The sequence below is a fragment of the Danio aesculapii genome, chromosome 6 (assembly GCF_903798145.1).
Source record: "Danio aesculapii chromosome 6, fDanAes4.1, whole genome shotgun sequence".
In the NCBI taxonomy this organism is placed as follows: Eukaryota; Metazoa; Chordata; class Actinopteri; order Cypriniformes; family Danionidae; genus Danio; species Danio aesculapii.
This window is the reverse complement of record NC_079440.1, coordinates 8,039,949-8,067,563: the sequence shown is the minus strand read 5'-3', so window position 1 is coordinate 8,067,563 and position 27,615 is coordinate 8,039,949.

Genomic DNA, 27,615 nt, shown 5'->3' with positions numbered 1-27,615 from the left:
TTATATCAACAGTTGAGGCTGGTGGCGATGATTTGCTCTGGTGGAGATTTTCTTGAAAAACTTTAGGCTCCTTAGTACCTCATTTACACTAATACGTTTTAGTTTTAAAACGTATATGTTTTGCTACAGTTATGCCATTCGTCCCCACTACCCCAGAGTTTTTGAGCGCTGAAAACGGAACATTTTTGAAAAGCTGCTGCTCCGTGTCAGTGTGGATGGGGGAAAATGGAGACATCTGAGACGTGGCTGCAGACATCTGATTGGGGCTCCATATTAAGTGTACAATGATCAGTCTTGCGCTCTTTCCTGAAGTTAATATTAGGTTATATTTATATTGTGATGTCATGTGACCAAAATTCAGCATCTACGTACAATGTTACTTTGATATCCAATAACGACGTGAAATGATGTTGATATTTGATTGATTTTAGGTTGTGTTGGAAACGTCGATTCAACATCTTAAACCAACCTCATATTTACATCAAATACTGACATTTATTTGTCAGGCATGGCAACCAAAATCCAACATCTGATAGACGTCATAGTGGTAACGTCCACACAACGTCATCCTGTAACACCATTAGACGTTGATATTTAGTTGTTTTAGCTTGCGTTGGACCAAGTGACCAAAATTCAATGTCTATCCGACGTTGGACACTGACGTTGGTCTGACGTTGGATTCTGACGTCAACCTGATTTTCATTTTTACCCAAAATGTAACATCCCCCGACGTTGGGGTACAGCGTCAGTCTGACGTCATGTTGACATCCTGTGCCTGCTGGAGGAGTTTCGTAGGATGATAACGACCACAACTCCCATGATTCCACACTCAAAATTCTCTTCAAAATATGCCTATGTTTGGTGTGAATGCATGCCCTCTAGTGACCACAAAATGAAATACTGTTCATTTAAATACATTCAAAGATAATCACACTGTAAAAAAAAATACGTTATTTTAATTTTTTTTTTTTTCAGCAACCGGAAATTTACATTTAAGGAAATTTTTGTAATTTAACGTCTGTTATTTTACTGTAAATTTCTGTAATTTAACGTCTCTTATTTTACTGTAAATTTCTGTAATTTAATGTCCGTTATTTTACTGTAAATTTCTGTAATTTAACGTCCGTTATTTTACTTTGAAATTATGTCATTTTGCGCCTGTTCTTTTACTATAAATGTCTGTAATTTAACGTCTGTTATTTTACTGTAAATTCCTCTAATTTAATTCCTCTAATCTAATTTAATTCCATTATTTTACTGTAAAATACAGTAATTTAATGTCTGTTATTTTATTGTAAATTTCTGTAATTTAGCATCAGTTATTTTAATACAAATTACTGTAATTTAACTGTAAAATTCTGTAATTAGGCGTCTGTTATTTTAATGTAAATTTATGTAATTTAGCGTCCACTATTTTACTGTAAATTACTGTAATTTAATGTCTGTTATTTTACTGTAAACTTCAGTAATTTAACGTCTGTTGTTTCTGTAAATTTCTGTAATTTAGCATCCGTTATTTTACTGTAAATTACTGTAATTTAATTTATGTTATTTTACTGTAAATTTCTGTAATTTAATGTCTGTTGTTTTACTGTAAATTTCTGTAATTTAGCGTCCGTTATTTTACTGTAAATTACTGTAATTTAATGTCTGTTATTTTACTGTAAATTTCTGTTATTTAACGTCTGTTGTTTTACTTTAAATTTCTGTAATTTAACATCTGTTATTTCTGTAAAATTGTGTAATTTAACATCCGTCATTTTAAGTTTTTTATCCCAGCACTCCAGCTGTCAGAAAAAAAACATAAAACAATGGATTTTTTTACAGTGTACTTTAAAAAAAATTGTTTATATTCATTGATGAAAACAGAACCAAATTATTTAAAATGTTAAAATGTTCTCAGAATCTGCCAGATTTGTAAACAAGTCCATATTGAAGTCAGGGAAAGTAAGCCTGAATTGATTTCTGCAGATTCACTAAGCGAGCATCAGCCACTTCTGTAGAAAAAAAAAAAGCGCAAAACACTCAGACCTGGGTTTCTGACAACAGAACGGATCAGATTGAGCTGCAGTCTGGTCATGAGTATGAGTGTGTATGAGTGTGTGGCAGAGGGCAGCGATATTCTGGCCATCAGCGGACTCCTCCTGCTCCTGCCATGCGGCTACTGAGGGTAAAATTAGATGGCGAGAGCCACCCACGAACAGAGATAGTGGGAGACAGGCCTGCCATATGCGGGTCACCAGGCCTGCACCTCACTCACACACCAACGCCTCCTGTGCTGTCAGCCGCATGTGTGCGAGTGTGTGTGTGTCTGTGTGTGTGTGTGTAAACCCTAAGACACCAGAATAAGCTGTACTACCCTGAGACTGGATTCCATTTGGGCCGTGGGTGAGACATGGAGGGTTTTTGATGGACAGTCTTTAAGTGAGAATATTTGAAAGCGAAGCCCCACTGGAGCAGCAGGAGAAATGAAAACCCTCAAGCGCCAGCCGTCACATTTATCCATTCAGATCAGCAGGGAAGAGGGAGAGAATAGTTCCAACAGAAGGCTAACTCTATCACATTATTAAGAATCAAATTTTTAAAGAATTCAGCATGTATTGGGTGACCTACTGACTCTCAGATCAGTTTATTAGCTGTAGAATTTTTTTTTTATGGTTTCTTTAGCGCAATCTCACAGCAATTCAATCTTTTTGAAATCGTATGATTTATACTAAATTAATAATTTATACAATTAAATACAAATTGCACATTACCCAATGGCGGTTTGGTTTAGGGGTAAGGTTGGGTGCCACGTCAACTTTTTAAAATCTTACATTTTCATACAACGAATTCATAGAAATTAGCTCCTAAACTGACAAAACAAATACTTACATATTCTCATGCCATAATATCTGTAACACGGGGAGTGACAGACAACTGAAGTTTAGGATCCACTTGCAGGTTTATTCAAAATCAGGGAAGCAATGGTCAACACAGGTGCAAACAGACGTATAAAGGCAGTCCAAAATCGTAGTCAAATACAGGCGAGAAGTCAGAAGGCAGGCAGCAGACAAGGAGAACTAGATAAACAAGACTAGGGTCAAAACACAGGAAAACAAGACTAAGGAAACACGTTGAATTGTCACTTTACAGATAACAAGACTCGGCACTGGAAATGAGAGTGTGTGCTGTTTAAGTAGTGTCTGTAATCAGTCTTTGACAATGCTCAGGTGGTGCGAGTGTAATCAGTAGAGACTTGGAGCAGGTGTGAGTATGTGTGTGGCATGACTGAATATGTAGTCCATTTAATGGAGGAATTGTAGTCCATGTGTGTGAGATCCAGCGATCTGGGAGTTATGATCGCTGATGATTGTGACAATATCATTGTAATTGTTTTTAAATACAAATAATATTTATATTAAAAATATATTATATTAAATAAAATTAATGTAAATAATAGTTAATTAGATATTTTTTTAAAGATGTGCATTGGTTTGGTTAAAAATATAACTTTAATACAATGTAAAAATATATATTTTCTATTAAAAAATATTTTTTTACTATGACAGTTAAGATGATTTAGATGATGATGTAAAGATGATGTCATTATTCCAGTCAACAGTTTCACATAATCATTCCAAGATGTTTCAATCAATCAATCAATCAATCAAAATTGAAAAAGTTTATTTATTTTATCACCCACTTAGCACCATTTATTAATACATATATTCATAACAATCAGTTTTGATTAGTACTTGGCAAAAATTAAACGCAAATGAATCAATCGCAGGCAAAATAAAAGGTTATTTTGATATAAATGTGAGTGTATGTGTGTGTGTGTATATGTACATGCATGCATACATACATACATACATACATACATACACACAGCAGTGAGCAAGGCGGGGGTGTCACGGACGACAGTGAAGAAGGTTAGGGAGTCGCAGAAGAAAGCGAAAGTGAACAGCGGATGGGGGAGAAGGGCGGTTGAGCAGGAGGAAATCGCTAAAATGATGTGCCAGATCAGATTTCAGAGGTGCCGGATCCGGATCCGGCGTGTTCCGGCACAAATTAAGCCCTGGATGCGATTAATTGTAATTAATCTTTGGCCATCACTAGCTTTGATGCAAAATTACAGAATAAAATTATATAGAATTATAGAGGATACATTATACATTATATATTGCTGTTTTGTTAATCTAACGTAAACACACCAATCCTATGAAAAAAAAAAAAAGAAAACTAAATTAAAAGGCTGATGGCTTCTTATTTGCATGTTGTTTTTTTATTATTAAAACTACTATTTTATCTTCTGTGAGTTATGGTTAAAATATGATCTCTAATAGTTTAATAAAATTTATTTGATTTTTGGAAATCATCAAGCGACCCCGTCATTGTTTCCCAACCCCCACTCTAGGAACCACTGCTGTAGAGGAATCACAAGTGGCAGAATCCCACGGTTTATGTTTGGCAAAAACACAGCTGTCCCAGTCAGTGCTTGTTGCTAATATTTTCTAACATGTTTTCTTGTAAGAGATTTGGAGTCAAGAATGCATATATTTGTATAGCTGATAGTCACAACCTCAAGGACCGAGAACCAGAGACTGAAAAACAAGAAAAAGAAAAGGCTAAGAAGAGAGCCATAAGCATGTGCCGGGGCCTTGCTGACTCCGCAATCAATACGGTTGGATCAGGCGGCAGCCAAGAAAAATCCATGCCATTTAGCGCTGCATTGTCTGGGATTCGAGTACTATGTTTGGACCGCGATTTAATAAATTAATCTGAGCGCCTTGGACCTTTAATTGGTGCGCTGCAGGCCGCGACGCTGGAGAGCTCGTTTCAGTGCTACAGTGATTAAAAGAGCCCGGCTGTTCAGAACGACCCAGTGCAAAAAAATGAAGGCCCGGCGCTTCAATCCAATATGGAGAGATTCCAGCATGCTATAAAAGATGCAGAGAGCCAAGGAGCAAACGCGGGGGCCGGAGTCAGCGCAGGCCTCAGCTCATGTTTAGCCTGTGCACCGACAGGGGTGGAAACTTGACCATCAATTATTTAGCTGTGGTTCTGACTTGGAACTAAGAGAGGTGGTGGTGGGGGGGGAAGAGGTGAACTCATGTAAAAATGATCATTTCTGCAGCTTGAAATGGCTGCTCATCACAAATCCAATATTAATCCGGAGTGTCTTTGCGTGTGCATCTTAGAAGATAAGCAATTACTAGCACATTCCGGTTGCCGGTGAAGGCTTTCGTTGTGTGCCAGAACTCCAGGGTCAGACCTTGAAGTGCAAAACGAGATCAGTGTCGTGTCAAGGCTGCGTGCGCTTCGGGATTTGTTAAAAAACATAACAATGGAATATGGTGTTCTAAAAGGGAAGATCTTACTAAATAAACAAAACAAAATAATGTGTTGGAGAGGTTTGTTGTATGTGATCAATAAGACTGGATACAAGTCTGAAGTAATGGTCCTGCTGTATATTCTTTCCCCAATTTCTGTTTAACGGAAATAAGATTTTTGCCATAGATTTAAATGCCATAGTTTTAATAACTCATTTCTAATAACTGATTTATTTTATCCTTGACATGATGACAGTACATAATATTTTACTAGATATTTTTCAAGACACTAGTATTCAGCTTAAAGTGACATTTAAATGCTTAAGTAGGTTAATGAGTAGGCAATTCATTGTTTAATGATGGTTTGTTCTGTAGACTATCTAAAAATATTGCTTAAAGGGACTAATATTATTGACCTTAAAATTGTTTAAAAAAAATAAAAACTGCTTTTATTCTAGCCGAAATAAAACAAATCTGACCTTCCCCAGAAGAAAAAGAAATACACTTCCTGACAAAAGTCTTGACGGTTATCCAAGTTTTAAGAACAATATAAACAATAACTTGACTTCTAGTTGATTATTTGGTCTCAGAAGTGGCTTCTAAAAAAGACAAAGAGCTCTAGAAGGCCTTGTCCTTCACCAAACTTGACTGATTTCTGTGAGAATCTTGGGTCCGCTCGTGTTCCAATAGGTCTTCTGCAGTATTTGTGATGATGAGTTCAACAGATGATTCATCAGAAAAAAAAACCCTTCTGCCACTTTTCCAAATGATCAACTAGAAGACAAGTTATTATTTGTTGCTCTTGAATACATTTATTATTTGTTGCTCTTAAATACATTTATTATTTGTTGCTCTTGAATACAAACTTAACAGATCACTCAGATCTTTAGGATCAAGTAAATTAGAAATTCCAAGAGTTCAGTCAAAGCAGAGTGAATCAGCCTTCAGCTATAGTACGCCCCTCGCTGCTGGAATCATCTTCCAGAAATGATCAGATGTGCTCCAACATTTGGCACATTCAAATCAAGACTGAAAACACATCTGTTAAGCTGTGCCTTTACTCAATGAGCACTGTGCTACGTCCCACAGATCGAACTTGCATGTCTTTCTTTTCTTTTTCATTCTTTTATAACCCATTTTACCATAATTTTTTATTCTTTTAAACATTTTTATTTTCTTGTCTCTTTTATTCTTGTTAATGTAAAGGACTTTGAATTACCATTGTGTATGAAATGTGCTATTTAAATAAACTTGCCTTGCTCTTAGAACTGGGATCGATGACAATTTTTTTTGATAAAGGAAAACATAAATAAATAAAATTACCGGAGGGCTATTAATTTTGACTTCGACTGTATGCTGAATCTCCAACACCAACAAAATAGGCTCTAGAAACTACTGTCTGTGGATGAGCGGGGGTTTGCAGGGAATCACGAGTATCAGACGATAACAACACTCTAAAGAGCCAATCAGGTCCCGGAGTAGGATCAACAGCTATTGCTTAAATGAAAGGCTTCCTTGGACCTAAATTGGTTTCTTTGTGGAAGCCGCCAGGAAAAAGCCAATGAAATCACATTGTGGGTATTCACAGATACAGGGCACAATTGTATTATGGCAAACACATCTAAACAGTTGTGCAATAATTCAATTCAATTTGATTTCTTTTTCACAATATGTGTCTTTCCAAAAGCGGCTTTAGAGAGAACAGGGACTGGAAATCCCAAGTCCGCCAGTGAGAAAACCACAGAGAGAAAGAATACCGTTGAACAATGATACATATGGGAGGAAAAATCCCTTTGAGAAATTAGAAGGCAATCCTGCTCTTGCCAATCTCACATGGAAAATATATCTGATTTGATTTATATGAGTCAAAGATGAAATGTCATGTTATGGTCATTTTTATTAACATTAAAGGCTTGTAGGATTTTTAAAGGCTCAGTAGGATTTTTAAATGTTTTAAAATAAAAATTGCTTACCAAGGCTGCATTTATTTAATCAAAAATACAGTACAAACTGTAAAATTGTGAAATGTTATTGCAATAAAAAATAACTGTTTGTTAAAAAGTAGTTTAGAATTTAATTTAATAATTTATTCCAGGGATTTTAAAGAAGAATTTTCAGCTTCATAATTCCAGTTTTCAGTCACAGTTATTATTTTCAGTTATTATTATTATTATTATTAATATTATTATTATTATTATTATTATTATTATTTTAAGATTGTTATTATTATTATTATTATTATTATTATTATTATTATTATTATTATTATTATTATTATTAATATTATTATTATTATTTTAAGATTGTTATTATTATTATTATTATTATTATTATTATTATTATTATTATTATTATTATTTTAAGATTATTATTATTATTATTATTATTATTATTATTATTATTATTATTATAAGATTATTGTTATTATTATTATTATTGTTATTATTATTATTATTATTATTATTATTTTAGGAGTATTATTATTATTATTATTATTATTATTATTATTATTATTATTATTATTATTTTAAGATTATTATTATTATTATTATTATTATTATTATTATTATTATTATTATTATAAGATTATTGTTATTATTATTATTATTGTTATTATTATTATTATTATTATTATTATTTTAGGAGTATTATTATTATTATTATTATTATTATTATTATTATTATTATTATTATTTTAAGATTATTATTATTATTATTATTATTATTATTATTATTATTATATTATTATTTTAATATTATTATTATTTTAAGATTATTAATATAATAATAATAGTAATAATAATAATAATAATAACAACAATAATAATAATAATAATAATAATAATAATAATAATAATAATAATAATAATAATAATAATAATAATAATAATAATTGTTATTATTATTATTATTATTATTATTATTATTATTATTATTATTATTATTAATGGTAATAGTAATAAAAGCGATAGTGTATGTTTAATTCAATCCTCCATCATCATTGATCATAAACTACATATTTATGTAATATTAAACAACACATTTATTCTGAATTGAACTTATTAATATATACAACAAATAAGCGATCATACTAAATTATATATTGTAAATTATTAAAAATACTTTACTGACAGATGAGTGAAACTTGATGGTTTGGTGATAAACTTATGAAGGTTTAAAATGACTATTTAAACTAGTGCTTTGAGACAACACTCGCGTTTTTTTAATGTAGCATTTTAACGTCATGAAATTATTTTTTCATATATATAAATTGTTACAAAAATTAATGACATTTTGACACTTCTGTAAATCACAAATTCACACTTTGTATGATAGACATTATATTTAGCTATATGCAATATACAGTTGAAATCAGAATTTATAAGCCCCTCTGAATTATTAGCCCCTCTGAATTATTAGCCCACCTGTTTACGTTTTTCCACAAAAAAAAAAGTTTAATGGAGAGATTTTTTTCAACACATTTCTAAACATAATAGTTTTAATAACTCATTTCTAATAACTGATTTATTTTATCTTTGCCATGATGACTAAATAATATTTGACTAGATGTATTTCAAGTCACTTCTATACTGCTTAAAGTGACATTTAAAGGCTTAACTAGGTTAATTAGGCTAACTAAGCATGTTAGGGTAATTAGGCAACTTATTGTATAACGATGGTTTGTTCTGTAGACTATAGAAACAAAAATTTGCTTAAAGGGGCTAATAATTTTAACATTAAAATGGTTAAAAAAAAATTAAATCTGCTTTTATTCTAGGCGACATTAAACAAATAAGACTTTCTCCAGAAGAAAAAATATTATCAGACATACTGTGAAAATGTCCTTGCTCTCTTAAACATAATTTGGGAAATATTTAAAAAAGAAAAAAAATAAAATAAATCAAAGGGGGGCTAATAATTCTGACTTCAACTGTATAAATTTTGTATATTTTTTATAATCAAAATATAAAATTTGAACAATAAAATGTGTTTAAAATATAATAAAAAAATAGATAAAACAGAAAATTTACAACTTTACAAGAAAAAAGTTCTCCTTATATTACATTATTAGATTCATTTTTAAATCAAATTAATTTAATTGTATACATAAAAAAGAGAAAAGGTGTCTACAGTAGTACAGACACCAAGGGCCCTATCATACACCCGCCGCAATAACCATATCACCATATGTGACATAAGAATAGGACGTGTGTTTGGATATAACTTTTTTTTTTTGACCACACTTTGTTATTATTGTTCATTTATTAGTTTGCTGGAAATTAGAACTGAATTTAGAAATAGTTTTGAAACAAATCTTTGCGCTTAACAAACGGATTTAAATATGTAGGCTAGTGGATGTCTTCAGTGGAGTGCGTACAATCCATTTCCTTATCCATGAAAGTAAAGGAGTAAAGAGTAAAAATAAAGTAAAGAGAAAGTAAAGAGACCAAATGGAGGAGGCTCGTTGTTTATCCTTATCCTTGCTTAACTGTTTTCTCGCTAGTGAAGTATTCCGTTTTTCCACTTACAAAGTGCGCCATGTAAATAGCAAATGTGCCATGGCGCGATGCAACTCTTAAAGGGAGTAGGAGATTAAACTAATTGGATTAATGCATGTTATGCTCAAAACACACCCATAACTCATTAAAAGAATTAACACAATCCTGTTAGACCATGCGCTGTTCTTATTTTTCCGTCCTTAAAATAGCAAATGTGCATTCGGACATGCCTTTAATGCTTTTGCGCCAGTGCACTTTAGACTTTGTGCCTAGATCATTAAAATAGAGCCCAATATGTCAATGCAACCACCCAAAATAGTCAACTATTCTGCTAGCTACTAGAATAATTTCTTTATAATGCAAAACACTGAGCTGATCCAAAAATCCAATCAAATTATTTTAAATGGAGCAGAAATAAAATATGAATACAGCTAATTCAGCGCAAAGTTAGCCAAAAAACACAAAACAAAAAAGCATCCTGTCAGCAGCTCATCCCGCTGCTCTTAAAAAGCTTGGATAAGAAAACGTAACAAAGGGTTATGACATTCACTTCAAAGAAATTGTTCCATGGTAATATACAAGTATGTTTTTTCCTACCCATTTCCCACCGAGGTAATGTTTGACTGGTTGAAAAGTCAAACAGATTCTCAATGACCTCGTTGCAGATTTAGACCACAAACTGCGCTGATGCCTGGCTTTGATACGTCCCATGCTGAGAGATTTTCCCCATCCCCTCCGAGTATCCGTCCTGACAGCAGTACATAAAAGTTGAATAAGCGCTTTGATAAAACCAGGAGATGTCACTAAATCTAAGAATCCGTCCTTAGGGGAGTACAAAGGGAGTAAAACAGCGAGATTAAATAGTCTTGTGGGAGGAGAAGAGAGTATAAACAGCTCTTAAATCTACTGACTAAGGAATATATTTCCTCTCGGATTCATATCTCACGGCCCTAGTTATGGAGGGTCAGTCGGTGTTTTAAAGCGCTAAATATAGAGTGTCATTGCAGGAGACTCATCCAGCGTGTGTCAATACTGTCAAAAGCCCATTTTAGTGCTTCCAATTACACACAGGTGCGATTATAAACACATGCCTCTTCAAACCCAATCACCATGTTAACCCTTGAACCCTAGAGTGTTGTAGTGCTCTCTGGTAAAGGGCCATCCTCTTCATCCAATAATCCACTGAATAACACTTTCCATGGCAGTCTTTTCTAGCCAATTAACCGAGCGTTAAGCCCGCCGTGTGTGTTAACATACCTGCTAAAGGAGCGCTGTTATTGATTTGCGATGCTTGTTGGACGTTTCCTCCTATTGTATCCTAAATGACAGCCTGGTCCCACTCTCAGTCTTCCATTGACTCCGACAGCAGAATGTTCCCATCCGCCATGGTCTCTGTCAGCAAGCTGCAAATAATTAACCAATAAGAATCACTTTAGCCATTGATTGGCTGGAAGAGAGGTTAATGCTGAGGTGACTTCCTGGGATCTCTTTTACTGACTTATTAAACAAGTAAACAGCTGGTAATTAATAGAAAGGTGGCGGTGTTAAAGAGCTAAGAGGAGGGAAAACATGAGTCCGCAGATTAGAATGCTGTTAAAAGGCAGGGTTCTTTTTGACAATGATAAAAAAGAAGGAAGAAAGGCAATTTACACACCCAATGTTAATACTGTTATGTTAATAATAAAATGTTAAAGGGCATCTGTAAGCTGTTTGAACAGAACTGTGTGTAGTTTAGTGTGTCCATAGTGTAAACCCGACATATCTATTTTTTTTTCCTGACGTTACAATAGGACCCAAATCACAGTAATTTCGAGGCCTACTACAATGTGACGTAGGAGTATGGTTTTCCCCGCACACTGAATTGATTGATAGACGCCATGTTTCTATAATAACATGTATAAACATGTCCACAGAACATTGTTTTGCAAAGAAACTAGGATTAAAATATTTTAAGTTTATAAGTTGAAAGCGTTTCAAAACAGTGCATGTTTGTAATAAAGACAGTAAAATCGCTCTGAAATTCTGAACCACTATAATCCCCACGGCTGCATGGTGTCAGTAAACGTGCATATGTGTTGGTTGTGTAATGCAATTTGTGTGAGACTCATCATTTCAGAAAGACTTGAAAACATTCTACCACAAATACATCTAAAAAACTTGGTATTTTTGACAAATGAGCTGTATTTCAGCTTCATGTCTGCCTCGATCACTGACTGCTGTTTATCTATGGTAACTCGTATGAATATAGACCAAATTATTCAGTAACTGTAATCGTTTTAGCTTTTGGGAAGATCATTTTTGAGAAAGTACCTCTGACGGTGAGGGAGAGAAGGACATCAACATAGCCTCAGAAAACTTTTTACAGAAATCTCATTTTGCATGCTATCTTCATCAAATTTGAAATATAAACCTATGAAATACTTGGCTTTCAAGTCATATTTTTCCAGGACATTAGATTAATGTTTTCCTGTGTTTGTATATGGAAAACCAATATTGAACACAATACAATTTTTTTTCTTCATGACTTTATAATGTAAAACTTTTTATTTTTTTTTAACATGTAACTTCTCCTTTTACCACAGTAAAGCTCAAAGTGTCTTCTTTCCAATGATACCTAATTTGTGTTTGTAGATTACTGGAGTCAGGAACCGTTACTATTTAAAGCTAGGTAGGCATAAATCCCCAAAATTGAGTGCAGGCTAACAGGTTAGTCATCTGGTAATATTGCAAAATATAATCACAAAATAACGCAATGTTAGATTTTCCCAATATCGTGTAGCTCTACAGTGTTTATTGCATTATCAGCGTTTGTAAGCAGTTTAGCCAGAAATGTGTGTAGGTATAGTGTGTCCACTGCCATTTGGAGTGATATAAACACAATAAGTTTTGTATTTTTATTTTCCTAATGTTAAAATAGGATCCAAATGCCAGCTATTTTGAACATGATGTAGGAGTGCAGTTTTCCCCACCCACCAAATTGATTGACAGGCACGTCTTAACATGTCTCCGTAGTAATGTGTATATGCATGTGTATAGGACACAGAACAGGAGTTGCAGGAGAAACTGGGATTAAAAGATCTGTTCCAACTCTCTGTGATCAACTGAACCTCAAGAATGAGTTTTAAAACATTAAAACAATGCATTTTTGTAATAAAGAAAAGACAGTGAAATCGCTGTAACTCATTATTAAATCAACACAAATGACTACGTTCACACTCATACTGCACACTCCAAATGGGGCCCGAATCAGATTTTTTGCCCACGTGTGACTTAGGTAATGATAGTGTGAACATCCCAAACCGCATGGAATCTGATCTTTTTTCAGGTCAGATCTGTGCCACTATCACATGTAGTCTTAAATCAGAGACAGATCTGATGTTTTGCAATGCGACCGCAGTGTGAACGGTTATGTCGGATTTCATGTGACTTTTACATAATCTTCAAGTGACATGGGCCATTATTCTGTGCTGCAAACATCTACTATGCTGCTGAGGAGTAGAGGAATAGCACACATGGCAATTACTTTACCACAGAAAGTTGGTTGTTCATTTTGAAAAAGATTTTGGAGGCAAAACTGGTGCTTGTTAATGATTGAGGCACGGGTTGATCGCGAAGGTGAAGAGCGTCATGCGTGTTGGGGATAGGGGATCCGTGTGCAAAGGAGGGAGAACTTTCTCTCTGAGAGAAAAAAGGGCAGGGGCTCGAGCACCCAAACCCCCCTTCTGTACGTGTCTGCTGTTTATAACGAAATAAAATGAAATAACTCTGCAAATGGAGATAAACCAACTCCGCCTTCACAGTTCAGTCTGCGGCTGCTCATTAACCCTTGATGAGTTCATTACACCGGTGGTCAAACAAACGTGCACCGCGGTTGTCATAAATCACAAATGATCAGTGTTTTCAATAACAAGTGACTTATTTTAGATTTCAAATGCCGAAATACACATTAGTAGTAGCAGAACATTTACAGTTCATGAAATACACCATGGCTGTCTGTGAAAAGATTAATAATCATATAAGCATGATCTGACAACGTGCTTACTTCATACAGTATCATGTGTGCATAATTAGACATTTCGTGCTGTCCGTATATGTGCTTTTGCGCATGCGGGTCAGTTCAGGACCATGATCTGTTCACACTGCAAATCTGATATTGGCCACATTTATAAGAGCAGAGTGAACAGCCATGCAAAAATAAAAATCAGATCTGAGAAAAAAAATCATATTTGAGCACTAAGCCTGGCATTGTGAACCTGTAGCCTATTTCACGGTTTACGGTCTGGACAAACACAGGAGTGCTCAATGTAAACCTGTGGAACTCACAACAGGAAAAACTGCTGTTTAATAATAATATCTTTTGAAAAACACTTCATAAACGCTCAGAATAAATTGGACTAACATGTATATACACTGTAAAAAATGGCAGTGATTTCAGCGGTAAAAAAACTGTAAAAATGCTACAATAAAAATCCATAACCTGGTTAACAGTATGTTTCCTTAATTTATACGGCGAATAACCGTAAATTGACTTTCCCAGAATTCCCTGCATGGCACATGGTTTTTTGTTGACATTATTATGGATTATTTTAAGTTGTTTCCCCATCAGTTATGTACATTAGAGATTTATGTTACATCTAATGTTGATAAACAATGTTTATTTCATGACTTTAATTTTATGTGTGTTACCATACTGGTGTTTAGTATGACACTGAGCACCTTCTATACACTGATACACTTTTCTGCTTGTGGGAAAAGTTGTTTGTGATGAGCATTGGTTCATTATTTAACTTTCTCATCACCACCTGCATATGGCTGTGTTAATGTGTCCATCTGTGTAACAAAAGATGTGTAATTGTTGGTAATTCAAAGTACTTTAAAGTATATTACATCTATAAACTAATATAATACGGTAGTTTACTGTAAAAATGAGAAATTACTTTTACCACTTGTACCGTATTTTTAACTGTAAATTACTGGCAACCACAGCTGCCGTTTTTTTTACCATAAATTTTACGGATTTATTTTTTTTTTACAGTGTACCTTTTATAAACACTGTGTGTCTGAGGAGCTGATACTGTAATAACTTCGATATGGTTCACTTCAGATGTGAACTCAATCCCTTCAAATCACAGAAATAAGCCAATATTATCACATATTAATTAGTAAAACTGTGTATTTATGCGTTCAGTCGCTCATTTTTCTGACATGCATAACTGATGCGCAGCAATTGAGAGAATGTATATCTATTTCTGTTCCACTTCAGCAAGAAACGATTCTCTTCTCGTTCGTTTGAACTTTAACATTACAATCCTGACAGCGTTGGCACTTTGATAACAAAACTACATTTTCAAAGACTAAAGATCAAACTTGAGGCACCCAAGCAGCGGTATCCAGCTGTTTTGCGTCTCCTCTTATGCTGTCGTTACCTAGCAACAGCTGTCACTGTGATGACGCAAACATACCGAGGTTCAGAAGCAAAAACCGATATGTAAATAATCATATATATTTTTGTTTTTACCCCAGGCAACTATATGCTTATATCTTCCTTATATAAATGTATATAGTCTACTGTAAGTATACTCCTTTGTATCTAAAATGTTGTGAGAGAGGGCAACATGGTGGCTTAGTGGTTAGCACTGTCGCCTCACAGCAAGAGGGTTACTGGTTTGAGCCTCAGCTGGGTCAGTTGACATTTCAGTTTGCATGTTCTCACCGTGTTTGCGTAGGTTTCCTCCAGGTGCTCCAGTTTCCCCCACAGTCCAAAGACTATTGGTGAATTGAAAAAACTAAATTGGCCGTAGTGTATGTGTGTTAATGCAAGATTGTATGGGTGTTACCCAGTACTGGGACGCAGCTGGAAAGGTGTCTGGTGCGTAAAACATATGCTGGATAAGTTGGCGGTTCATTCCGCTGTGCTGACCCCTGATTAATAAAGGGACTAAGCCGAAGTAAAATGAATGAATGAATGTTGTGAGATACACTTTTTTTACATTAACCTTTATGTGAACGCACCCAATCAAACAAATCTATATGAAAAGATTTCTGCCTTGAGAGTGAAATAAGTCTAATATTTTTATATCTAAAAAACCCTTAAATTGTTCATTATTAATTACATTGATAGCCTAATAAATGTTATTAATACATGACAATTCTTACATATATACTATATAACCAACACAGGCTCATTGTGAATATGTACCATAGTATACATTTCTGGAGAGCACGAATTTATGTAGCCAGAGGTACGAATGGCTGCATTTCATCTTTAAAACGAACGCTATAGGGTGGGATAACTCAGCGGATGGCTTCTGTTTCTTTTCGCGACACCAACTGACTGCTCACCTCCATGTGGACGGCTTTTGCGCTGTTACCAGTTAGCCCAGTGGCTCGCCGTGTATGGCAGAGGACGCAGAGAGGTGTTTACAGCGACGACGGGATTCAGGTCTGGCAAAGAACGGTTCTAGAAAGCAGGTAAAACAAAAACAAAAGCCAAAAAATAAAATAAAGACGTAAATAAGAGGTTGAGAATGTGGTAAAACATAGAAAACGTAGTAAAAAAATAAATAAATAAAATAAATAAATAAAAAAACAGACAGCTTTTCGTTTTCTGGATTGCTTTTGAAGCACTGTCGTTTGGGTTTAGGGAAGGGGTGGGTGGTGATATCGTTCAGTCAATCAGTCAATCTGTTAGTCGACATTGGCCTCTGGCGGATTTATTATTATTTAAGAGGAGGTGCAAATGGCACTCACAAGAAAAATTTGATATTTCAAAAAGCGTACACAGTGGCCTATGGTGGATTTGCTATTTTAAGGATGGAAAAATACACACTGCACTCTGGTGCATGGTCTGACAGAGTTGTGCTTATTCTCTTAATGAGTTATGGGTGTGTTTTGAGCTTAACGTGCATTAAACCAATCAGGGTCTCATCTCCCATTGCCTTTAAAAGTCAGTTGCCTTACATCATGGTGTATTTGCTATTTACATGGCGGACTTTGTAAGTGGAAAAACTGAATGCTTCACTAGCGAGAAAACAGTTAAACAGACCATCTGCAGCATGCGGATAAAGAATGAGCTTCCTCCATTTGGTCTCTTTACTTTCTTTTTACTTTACTTTTACTCTGCTTTGCTCCTTTAGTTTCGTGGAGTAAGGAAACGGTGGAAACTCACTCCACTGAAGACATCAATTAGCCTACATATTTAATTTAGTTTGTTAAGCACAAAGATTTGTTTCAAAACTATTTCTAAATTCAATTCTAATTTCCAGCAAACTAATAAGTGAACAATAATAATGAGGTGTGGTCAGAAAACTGAGTTATATCCGAACACACGTCCTAATATTATGCCTCATATAGTGACACATACAGCTGAAGTCAGAATTATTAGCCCTCCTTCGAATTTTTTTTTTTATATTTCCCAAATAATATTTACCAGAGCAAGGAAATTTTCAGAGTATGTTTGATAATATCGTTTCTTCTGGAGGAAGTCTTATTTGTTTTATTTAGGCTAGAATAAAAGCAGTTTTAAATTTTTTAAAAACCATTTTAAGGTCAATATTATTAGCCCCTTTAAGCTATATTTTGTCGATAGTCTACAGAACAAACCATCATTATACAATAACTTGCCTAGTTTACCTAGTTAAGCCTTTAAATGTCACTTTAAGCTGTATAGAAGTGTCTTGAAAAATATCTAGTAAAATTTTATTTACTGTCATCATGGCAAAGATAAATCAGTTATTAGAAATGAGTTAATAAAACTATTATGTTTAGAAATGTGTTGAATTTTTTTTTCTCTGCGTTAAACAGAAAAAAAATAATAATAATAATAATTCAGGGGGGCTAATAATTCTGACATCAACTGTACATCTTCAAAACCCAACAAGTGGACAAATCTAAACTGTTTTTTATTAAAACAAATATAAAAATGCAAATAATAAACAATACTGCTAAAAATAATAACATTATATAAATGCAAATTGTCATGAAAAAAACTGAAAAAGGTGAAGGCATGGAGGCAGTGGTTTTTATATTTATGTAGAAAATAATAATTTTGCAACAAGTGACCCCCAGAGGAACCACGTCCCTGTCCCCCGCCGCCCCGTGTGCACTGCTGCAAGCCGGACATCCAGCAAAGCCCTCCAGCGTGCCGAGCCTGGCCCGCACAAGCCACCGCCCTCCTCCAGTCCGGCCCGCAACGAGCGACCCCAGAGGGGCCACGCCTCTGTCCCCCACGTGCACTGCCGCAAGCTGGGCATCCAGCCGACTGGCAAAGGCCTCCAGCGTGCCGAGTCTGGCCCGCACCGACCCCCTCCAAAGACAAGTCCAATTCCTCGCCAGAGTCCATATTATCCCGAGTGCAGTTGTTGGTAAACTTTCTCTTTTCCACTAAATTTGGTAACCTGTCCATTTTTTTTTTTTTTTTCTCTTCTCACCAATAATTCGCTCTGCCTTCTCTTGAGGTGAACTTGTTTTCTCAGGTAGCCTTTCCGGAATCCAGTCCCGAGGTCACCACACACCTCTGGCAACTGCTCCTGCTACCCCAAGGCACATTGAAGCTTGCTTCCAGAGTTTGGTCTTTCTCCTGCTTGGTGGTTTTGATGAGAAATTATCATTTCTGTTGTGCTTAACTTGTTGAAGTTAAAAATCGGTTGTAAAAGCTTTTGAAACCACTTGAACCCTGTTCTTGAAAATTAACTTTGTTTGGAAGCTGTAGGGAGGTGGGTGCCATTTTATTTCTAAAACCCTTTTTCTCTTATGTTTAGTTAGGGAGTTAGTGTACATTTCTGTTGTTGTTGTTTTAAATTACTTTGTCAGTTTAGACAGTTTTACTCCCTAACTAGCTAGAGGGTACGTTCTTTCCTCCTCCTGAAGTTTATTTTTGCTTCCCTTGAGGTGGACTTGTTTTCTCTGGTACCCTTTCCGGAATCCAGTCCCGAGGCTACCACACACCTCTGGCAACTGCCCCTGCTCCCTTAAGGTACACATCACACTCCAGGTTCAAAAAGGCTTGCTGCATAACTCTGTCATTCTGTTCTCTGGATTGGTTTTCTCCGGCCAAAATGGATGCAGGAAGTCGCCAAGCTGCACCCAGTCTCCCACACGTTGGCAAAACCGCTCTCCTCCAGCCCAGTCTGCAACCCGCCCACGTCCCTGTCCCCCGCCGCCCCGTGTGCACTGCTGCAAGCCGGACATCCGGCAAAGCCCTCCAGCGTGCCGAGCCTGGCCCGCACCGACTCCCTCCAAAGACAAGCCACCACCCTCCTCCAGTCCAGCCCGTTTTGGCCTTTCCCCCTCAAGTCTATTTTTGGTTCCCGGTTTTGTTTTACTATTGTACATTTCTGTTAATAAATTATTTAACTTGAATTTGGTGTGTTGTCGTGAAGGCAGGGAACTGATCCACACTCACCCCAACCAACATTTAAAACTTTTCACTGTTACTCCCACTTGTAGGCGTTTAACATCAGGGATGTAACAACCAACAATGCGCCTTATCACACCCAGGAGTTCACAAAGTGGCGCAAATAGATTTGCTTTTAAAAAAGCAAAAAAAAATAAATCACACCAAACATATCTTGCACCTGGTGTACTGTATGATAGGGCCCATAGTCTTTAGTCTTGGAAGCCAAAAATATCTGCCCAGAGGCATTGCAAATACTCTTCTGAGTCAACAGACTTCCATGGAAAAAATGTAATATAGCTGCATATTCATCCTCTTGTTATACAAAATGCCACCTATTGTAACAGCCACAGAACATTGCCTATTGTAACACTAATAAATAAAAACCATTCATTCCATTAGCCAACCACCACATCTATGCAACATATTTTCTGACTTGAGTCAACTCGATCCTTTCCTAACCTAGTGACTCACGCAGACTCCACATTCCAAGTCATCCTCTGAAAAGGTTTTAACCAGCCTGATGCTATTTTTCCCCCCTCAGAATGTATGTAATTATCCCTCATCTTCGACATGAGAATATGTGATGTGAATAGATGTGGAGTGTGCCATCTTTCCCGGGTGTTACGCACGCACAAAAGAAAAGCCCTTGCTTCACAAACATCAAAGAATAAGAAAGCTAAAAGCTGCAATCAGTATTTGAGTGAGGGATATTGTACTCCGTGCTGAAGAAAACGGTTGAGGAGGAAGCCGGTGGAAAAGTCACTGTGACAGCCTGGAGATTAATGATGTGTTTACAACAGAGACACTCAAAAAACTTGTCTCTTAAACATCAATAAAAGGATCATAGTGTTTAAAAGTCATGCGGTGATGTTCATCGTGACATGTATGGCAGGTATTTTCATTGCTGTAGCTGGACTTCTATATTATATAGGTTTTCCTGCTTTTGATGTTAATGGATACCGAATACCAACCATCATCTTGTGTGTGTTTGTTCAATAGAAAAAAAAAAATCTGAAGTGTTTAGAACTATTGGATTAGTAAAATTACATACGAGTTAACTATCTCTTTAATACTGTATACGGCTGCCCAAAATAAGGAAGAAATGGTGGTCATTTTATTTTACTGCAGTTTTTATTATTATATTAGAACAAAGTCACCAGATAACTAGAAAAGCTCCATTTATGTAAAGAGTGGAGTTACTTCTGCACACTAATAATACACATACAGAATTGTACAATATCTATAATAAAAAATAAAAGTGAAAAAAAAAAAACAGTTTTTATGTTGTTATTTTTTTTTCTTCTGGAGAATCTAGCAACATTCTAGTACAGAAATCTAATAGACAAACTCCGACAGAAAAGGCACATTTGCTTTGCTTGAATAATCACATGCTTTGCAGAAAAACGAAAAGAACTGATCCCATGGTTTTCACATCAAATTGTTCCATATGTTCACGTTACATATTTCACACATGAATCTAATATGTGATTGCACGTGTTTTATCTGAAAATTTTATTTAAATGACATAAAATTACTCCCTTTTTTACTGGGATGCTTTAAACTGATGTGTTTGCTCAGCAATACACTTATTACAGTTTACCCAAAATTAAAATGTACTCACAATTTAGACCCTATCCCAATTCTACCCCTTAGCCCTTCCCATTGGTGTCCCAATTCTCTTTAGCTTGAAGGCGTAGGGCTAAGGGGAAGGGGTAGATTCCCCTTCGAATGAAGATTTTTCAGGACCACACTCGAAACCAAGGGGTAAGAAAATTACCCAGAATACACCAGCCACAACGACAGTATAGCTGAACCTGGAAGTAAAGAGATCCACAAATTAGTATTTTTGGTCATTATTATGAATTTTTACAACAAACAAACATGTTTTAATATATTTATAACCGCGTTCAAAAAAAAAAAAAAAAAAAAAAAAAAAAAAAAAAAAAAAAAAAAACCGCTAAATTTCGCTATTTATAATCTATAATAACAACTCCTGTACAGCAGTTCCAAACATTCTGTCACTCGATGACACTTGAATCCCCTGTCAGAAAAGTCTAGTGCCTGGGTATGAGCTTTTTACAGTGTCTGCTAAAATGTTGGTGGTGTTTTTGTGTGTTAACATAAATGAATATGGCCACTTTGTAAATATACAGTATAGTTATGAGCTTACTGACACATTAGATCTTTATGATAACATGATATATGTCTTTAGTGATCTCCTGAAGACAAATACCAAAAAATAAAGCAACTGGAATAACTACAGCAGTCGCGATGGTCTGATCTCATTTGAAGCAATTGAGATCATGATGACATGATGACGTGTGCAGGTGCTGTAGTGCTGTCCCATTTCTTAGGGGTAAATTTTGAAGCCCTTTCTCATCACCGTTTTAAGGGATAAGGGGAAGGGGTAGGGGTACAAAAATAGAATTAGAATTGGCCTTACTCTCCCTCAAGTACTGTAGTTCCAAACATTTCATTTCTTAATTTTGTTGAACTGGCAGTTCATTCCGCTGTGGTGACCCCAGATTAATAAAGGGACTAAGCCGAAAAGAAAATGAATGAAAGAAGAATTTTGTTAAACACAAAAGAAGATATTTCAAAGAACGCTGAAAACCAGTAACCATTGTAATTCGTACTAGGAAAGCAAATACTATAGAAGTCAATGGCTGTGGGTGTCCATATTTCTTCAAAATATCTCCTTTTGTATTTAACAGAAGAAATTATGTCAAGTGAAGGTGAGTAAATTACAGAATTTTCAGTTTTGGGTGAACTATCCCTTTAAATACTATTTGGAAATTATAGACTTTCATTCATTACGGTTAAACTATTGTGTCTGAACACAATACAGCGGGGAAAATAAGTATTGAACATGTCACCATTTTTCCCAGAAAACATATTTCTAAATGTGCTGTTGACTTGAAATTTTTGCCAGATGTTGATAGTAATCAAAAAAAAAGTTCCATATATGCTGGAAAAAAAAATCTAATTTGTTTATAAATTAAGTTATCTGAAAAAAAATAACACAGGGAAAACTTATTGAACACATGAAAAAGGAAGGTGTAGAAAGGCAGTGAAAGCCCAGACAGCAGCTGAAATCTTTCAGTAGTTCTTCAGCACCCTTCTGCTCTTCTGCATTGCAAATTAATATTAACTGTTTCAGTCCAACATCTACATTAGCAGGTTGATGAAGATGAATCCAGGGTGGACATTTCAGCAAGACAATGATTCAAAACACAGCCAGGGAGACTTTCAAATGCTTTCAGAGACAGAAAATAAAGCTGTAAAATGGCCTAGCCAATCACCTGACTTGAATCCAACAGAAAATACATAATAAAGCTCAGATTTGATAGATTTTGACACTCTGTTAAAGTCGGTGAAAAATAAAAAATATCACACCTGAGCAATGCATGTGACTTCATTCTCTACATCAGAGGCTTTTTGAAGCTGCAGCACCAAAAAAGCCATTTATATTAATTATGAAATACATTTCAGTAGTTTAGTACTTTCTCCTTGTATCATTCCATTATTATTACACAAAACTCATTTTAATCCAATTTTTTGTTTGTATTGTTTGGGTTTTTACCAAAATCAGGTTCAATTCCACGTTAACAACTCCTTTAGAAATATTATTCCCAGGAAAAAATGTGCTTTATCAATACTTTATTTTCCCCATTGTATATCAATGCAGAACCAATATGTGTGTCTCTCTTTTTATGATTCTGAATATTATTACTATAACATTTAAGTTAGCATTAAGACATTCAAACTAGTTTTTGTTTAGCACTCACCACAGGCAGGCAAATGGTCTCAGCATGACAAAAGCATCAACACAGTGTAAATAAGGATGTGGAGTGCAGTCAGTTTTTTCCTTGATTATAATAGCAAGAGTGCATAAGTCTGTGACCTCCCTGAAGTGATACCGCTCCAGCCATTGTAATGAGAGTGCTCCTTTACTTGCTTTCTGCTTACAACAAATTCACAATTTGAATAAAAGTTTTGTTTTTCCATTCTGCTAAGAGGACCTTCAGCCACTTACGAATGGTAAAGTTTCAAGACAGCAGTTTCAAGCACATTTAAATGAGGCACGAATAAGCTTGTGCCTGTGTGTTTTTAGCACACAGTAAAATACAAAGCAATCTCCATTCGATAGCATACTGAAAATCAAGCATTCGATATGTGCTCACTAGAATAATATGCCTAATATGTGCATGTTTCACAATATAAATGCAATATAAATGTGTTCGTACTTGTTTAAACAAGCATATCTTGTTTAAACAGATATATCTTTCAAAGATCACATCAAACTAAGTAAATGAAGACAGAATTCATTCATTTTCTTTTGGCTTAGTCCCCTATTTATCAGGGGTCGCCACAGTGGAATGAACCGCCAACTATTCTGGCATGTTTTACACAGAGAATGCCCATCTGGCCGCAACCCAGTAGTGATTAACACCAATACATGCTCACATTCACTTATATACTACGGCCAATGTAGTTTATTCAGTTCATCTATAGTTTATTCAGTTCATGTCTTTGACTGTAGCGGAAACCAGAGCACCCGGTGGTAACCCAGACAAACACAGGGAGAACATGCAAATTCCACACAGAAATGCCAACTGGCCCAGCCGGAACTTGAACCAGTGACCTTCTTGCTGTGAGGCAATAGTGCTGACCATTGTGCACCATGCCGCCAAAGACAAATCATTTAAAATTTTGGAATATCTTGTTTGATATATCATGTTGATGAATTGTAATTGACCGATTGACTGTTTAATTAACATCATTTAATTGTGTTAGTTTTAGTACCTGTAAGAAATGAGTGCATGGCAATGGAGTTTCAAATGCAGCTGTTTTTGCATATGGGGTGGTCCTACAGGCAATGCAAAACAGGAGCAAACAGCAACAACAGATCTAATCCAAAACATACTGCAATCCAATAGAGCAGGCAAAGGTCAATCGGTGCTTTTGAAAGCACTTTTGATTGGGTTTAGGGAAGGAGGAGGGTTGAGTCAACTTAAATTGAGTCAAATGCAGTACCTGGGATAAAAGTTGAGTCAACTCAAAGTTGCTCTAAGTTGGCTTATTTTAAGCTGAGGCAACTTTTTTTATAGTGATTTTGTTAGTAATGTCAATTTTTCAAGACAAAGACAGGCAGTGTTGTTAAGGTTACTTTGGAAATGTAATAGATTACAGATTACAAATTACCCCATTTAAAATGTAATAAGTAGTGTACCTTTTCTATATTATATGAATATTAAAGAAAAACAACTACTAAAGTAGACTATATATCTATCTATGCGTGTGTGTGTGTGTGTGTGTGTGTGTGTGTGTGTGTGTGTGTGTGTGTGTGTGTGTGTGTGTGTGTGTGTGTGTGTGTGTGTGTATATATATACATTTTAGGTGGGCATAGATACAGTTTTTTAACCTAGATTAATCTAGACTAAAACAGCTCATTTGGATTCTGCTGAAGGCATTCAGAATATGTGTGCTACCCAAATAATAAATCTTTGAGAACGGGTTTCTCGAGCCAGGTGGCGCATTAGACCAGGGACTCATCTCCTATTTCCAAAATACATCAAAAACTGCTTGAGAAACTGATCTACTATGATAATTGGTGATGAAAATAAACGATGTTCATTAAGATGTACTTGTGTTTACTAACTGTTTCTTCAGTTAAACATGAAATTTGAACTGTAGGCCTACATAAGCTCCAAACATTGATTTCATACTTGCTTTTGATGTACGTACACACAGAAAATGCTGCTTCACAATTTCAAGTTCACAGAGCCCTGACGATGCATCAAATATTGAATATGTTTACATGTGCAACAATACTTTAATAAGATTTTAATATGATTAAAACAATACTCCGATTAAGAGTCTACCATGTAAACAGAGATTTTTAAATACCTTATTGCGACTAAAGTCATAACTGAACTAAACAGAAATGGAATAAAGACATGTGGAGTGCATATATTAGTGGCATTACTGAAGTAAACACTGCAGCCAAACTATTACCGTCCTGTAGGACTTTTCGCCATATTTTCTGACAAGATCCAAGACACTGTCAGTAAAGGACCACACACAAAACACGCACATACACGCACACACACACCGCGAAATGCGGAAGTTTTTTTTCTTTACGTTTGGTGAGCGTTATCACATTCTATAACACTCTCTCCAGTCCTAGCTCCTTATTTGCGTCTAATACCCCAGTTTGTCACGGCATATGAATTAAATGTTCATGAGTTAAAGTGAAACTGCCGAACTGCAGCTACAGTCAGGCATCTTGCTGATTTGATTTAGAAGGGTACTTGTTTGTCAGACGGCTCACCGGTCAGGTATACATCCGCGCTAAACTATCAAGGTGAAAGTCATCATAGCTTGAGAAGAATAGACTCAGTTTCCAACCCAACTTTGAGACTAGATTAACAGCGATATTTTTTTTAATCGTGCAATAAGAGTTAACGTAGCATGTTAACGCCGATAACGGCCCAGCAATATATATATATATTTAATTTGTTGGCGACGTCACCAATCGCCAATGTAGCTTGTGTGGAAGCTACTGCACTACTTCACTAATAAAATAGCTTAGATACTGAAAAGCTTTTTGTTTTATAAAGTAGCGACACTACCGCCATGCTACTGAGAAATGTAGTTAAGCAATGCTACAGCTCAACACTGTTAATGTGATAAAATCTCTTTGACCAGAGGAGTCTGTCGGTGCCCTGTATTTCACAAATCGATAAATTTGTGAGTCATAATATACCATTCAAAATGAAAGGGTCTGTTTTTAATTCTGTACACTCACGATAACGACAAAAACCATTTGCTTATATAAAATAAAGAATGGCTAGGTTACATAACTGCAGATGCTTTAAAGTAATTGGTAAACGTGGTGCGCCACAAATTTAAACCGGAAAAACAATCAAAAGCATCAGAATAGCACCGCTTTCATAAATGGTCTCAGCTGAAGGTGTCGTGCATATCAAAAACAGGCAAAGCAACAGATTAATACTATTCAACATATCCCAGATTTTTAAAGAAAAATTTGATGTAACCCTATTTGTAATCTTTAACATTTTTATAAGTAACTGTTATTTAATTACACATTTTTTTCTTAGTAATTGTAAAGAATCACGGTTACATTTATTTTGTATTAAATTATGTAACACTGAAGACAGGTTATGATGTATTTGCTTATGTCAAGTTGTCATAACAAAAGCATCTCAAACAATGTCACCTTTGCATTTAAAATGACATAAACATCTGTCATAAGCATGCAAAAAAAAAAAATCTCATTCATATTCATGTGTGTCATATTCATGCATCGATTACAAAGGTGTCCCATGAACCTCCTTCAAGTAAAGTGTCACCAAAAAAAACATGTTCACATTTAGCACGGCACAAGCCACAGATTTAATGCGGTCCATGGGTCGCCTGTTGAGTAGCCGGACTTTAAGGCTTTGATCTGTGTGCTGTGAGCTGAATGAGCTGCATCCTCATGTCTCGCTCTCACACACAAAGTTAAAGTGATCTACGCTCAGCCTTCACCATCACTCCGAGTTGATGATGAATTTTGGCTATTACACTCAGAATCATTATTAGGTTTACTCGTACGCAGTAACCATAAAGCACTAAGAGGAGAAGTGAAATAAGTCTGGTAAAATAAATATCACCTCCTCGGCTAAGGACAGAGAAGTATTGTAGGAGGGATACAAAAGCTAGTGAGTATAGAGCAAGTTAATTTATATCACCATAAAGCTCCACTCCAGCGCAATTCAGCTGCCATTACAATAAACACAAAGGCAGCCTGGTGTAATGGATGTAGCATTTTTTCATGTTGCATCAGGGAGAAGAGTAATGAAGAGATGTCTGAGCACCACCTTTATTTCTCCATGAGAGAGCAGTCAGGGCGGCTTCTAACTAACAAATCCCCTTTATACTTTGAAGAACCTTTTACTATGCAAAACACACTGTCAGCTCCCGAAGGGGGAAAGAAAAATCACAAACAAGATCTCTGGAATATCTCAATTGTTTCTCTTGTCTTGAATTTAAGTCTCCTGCTCTTCTCAGAGTTTTCTCCTTAGAAATGATCCCAAGTAACCTCTTCCTAACTTAATAGCTCTAAATTGTTATCGTACATCAACAAAAGCTTCTTCAAAATGAACTTTAGGGTAAACAAAGCTTTCATTAAAATTCAACCGAAAGCTGAAAAGGTGTATAGAGTGTAAAAACCATCAGCTTTGTCGGTAACATCATACTCTAAAACTTAGAACTTAAACCATGCTAGACTGAAAAGGATTAAGTTTGCTGTTTTTTCAAACTACTTATTTAAAATGAGCTAAAACAACACAATTCTTCAGGTTTTATTGGGGACAACTTAATTGTTTTATGTTTAACA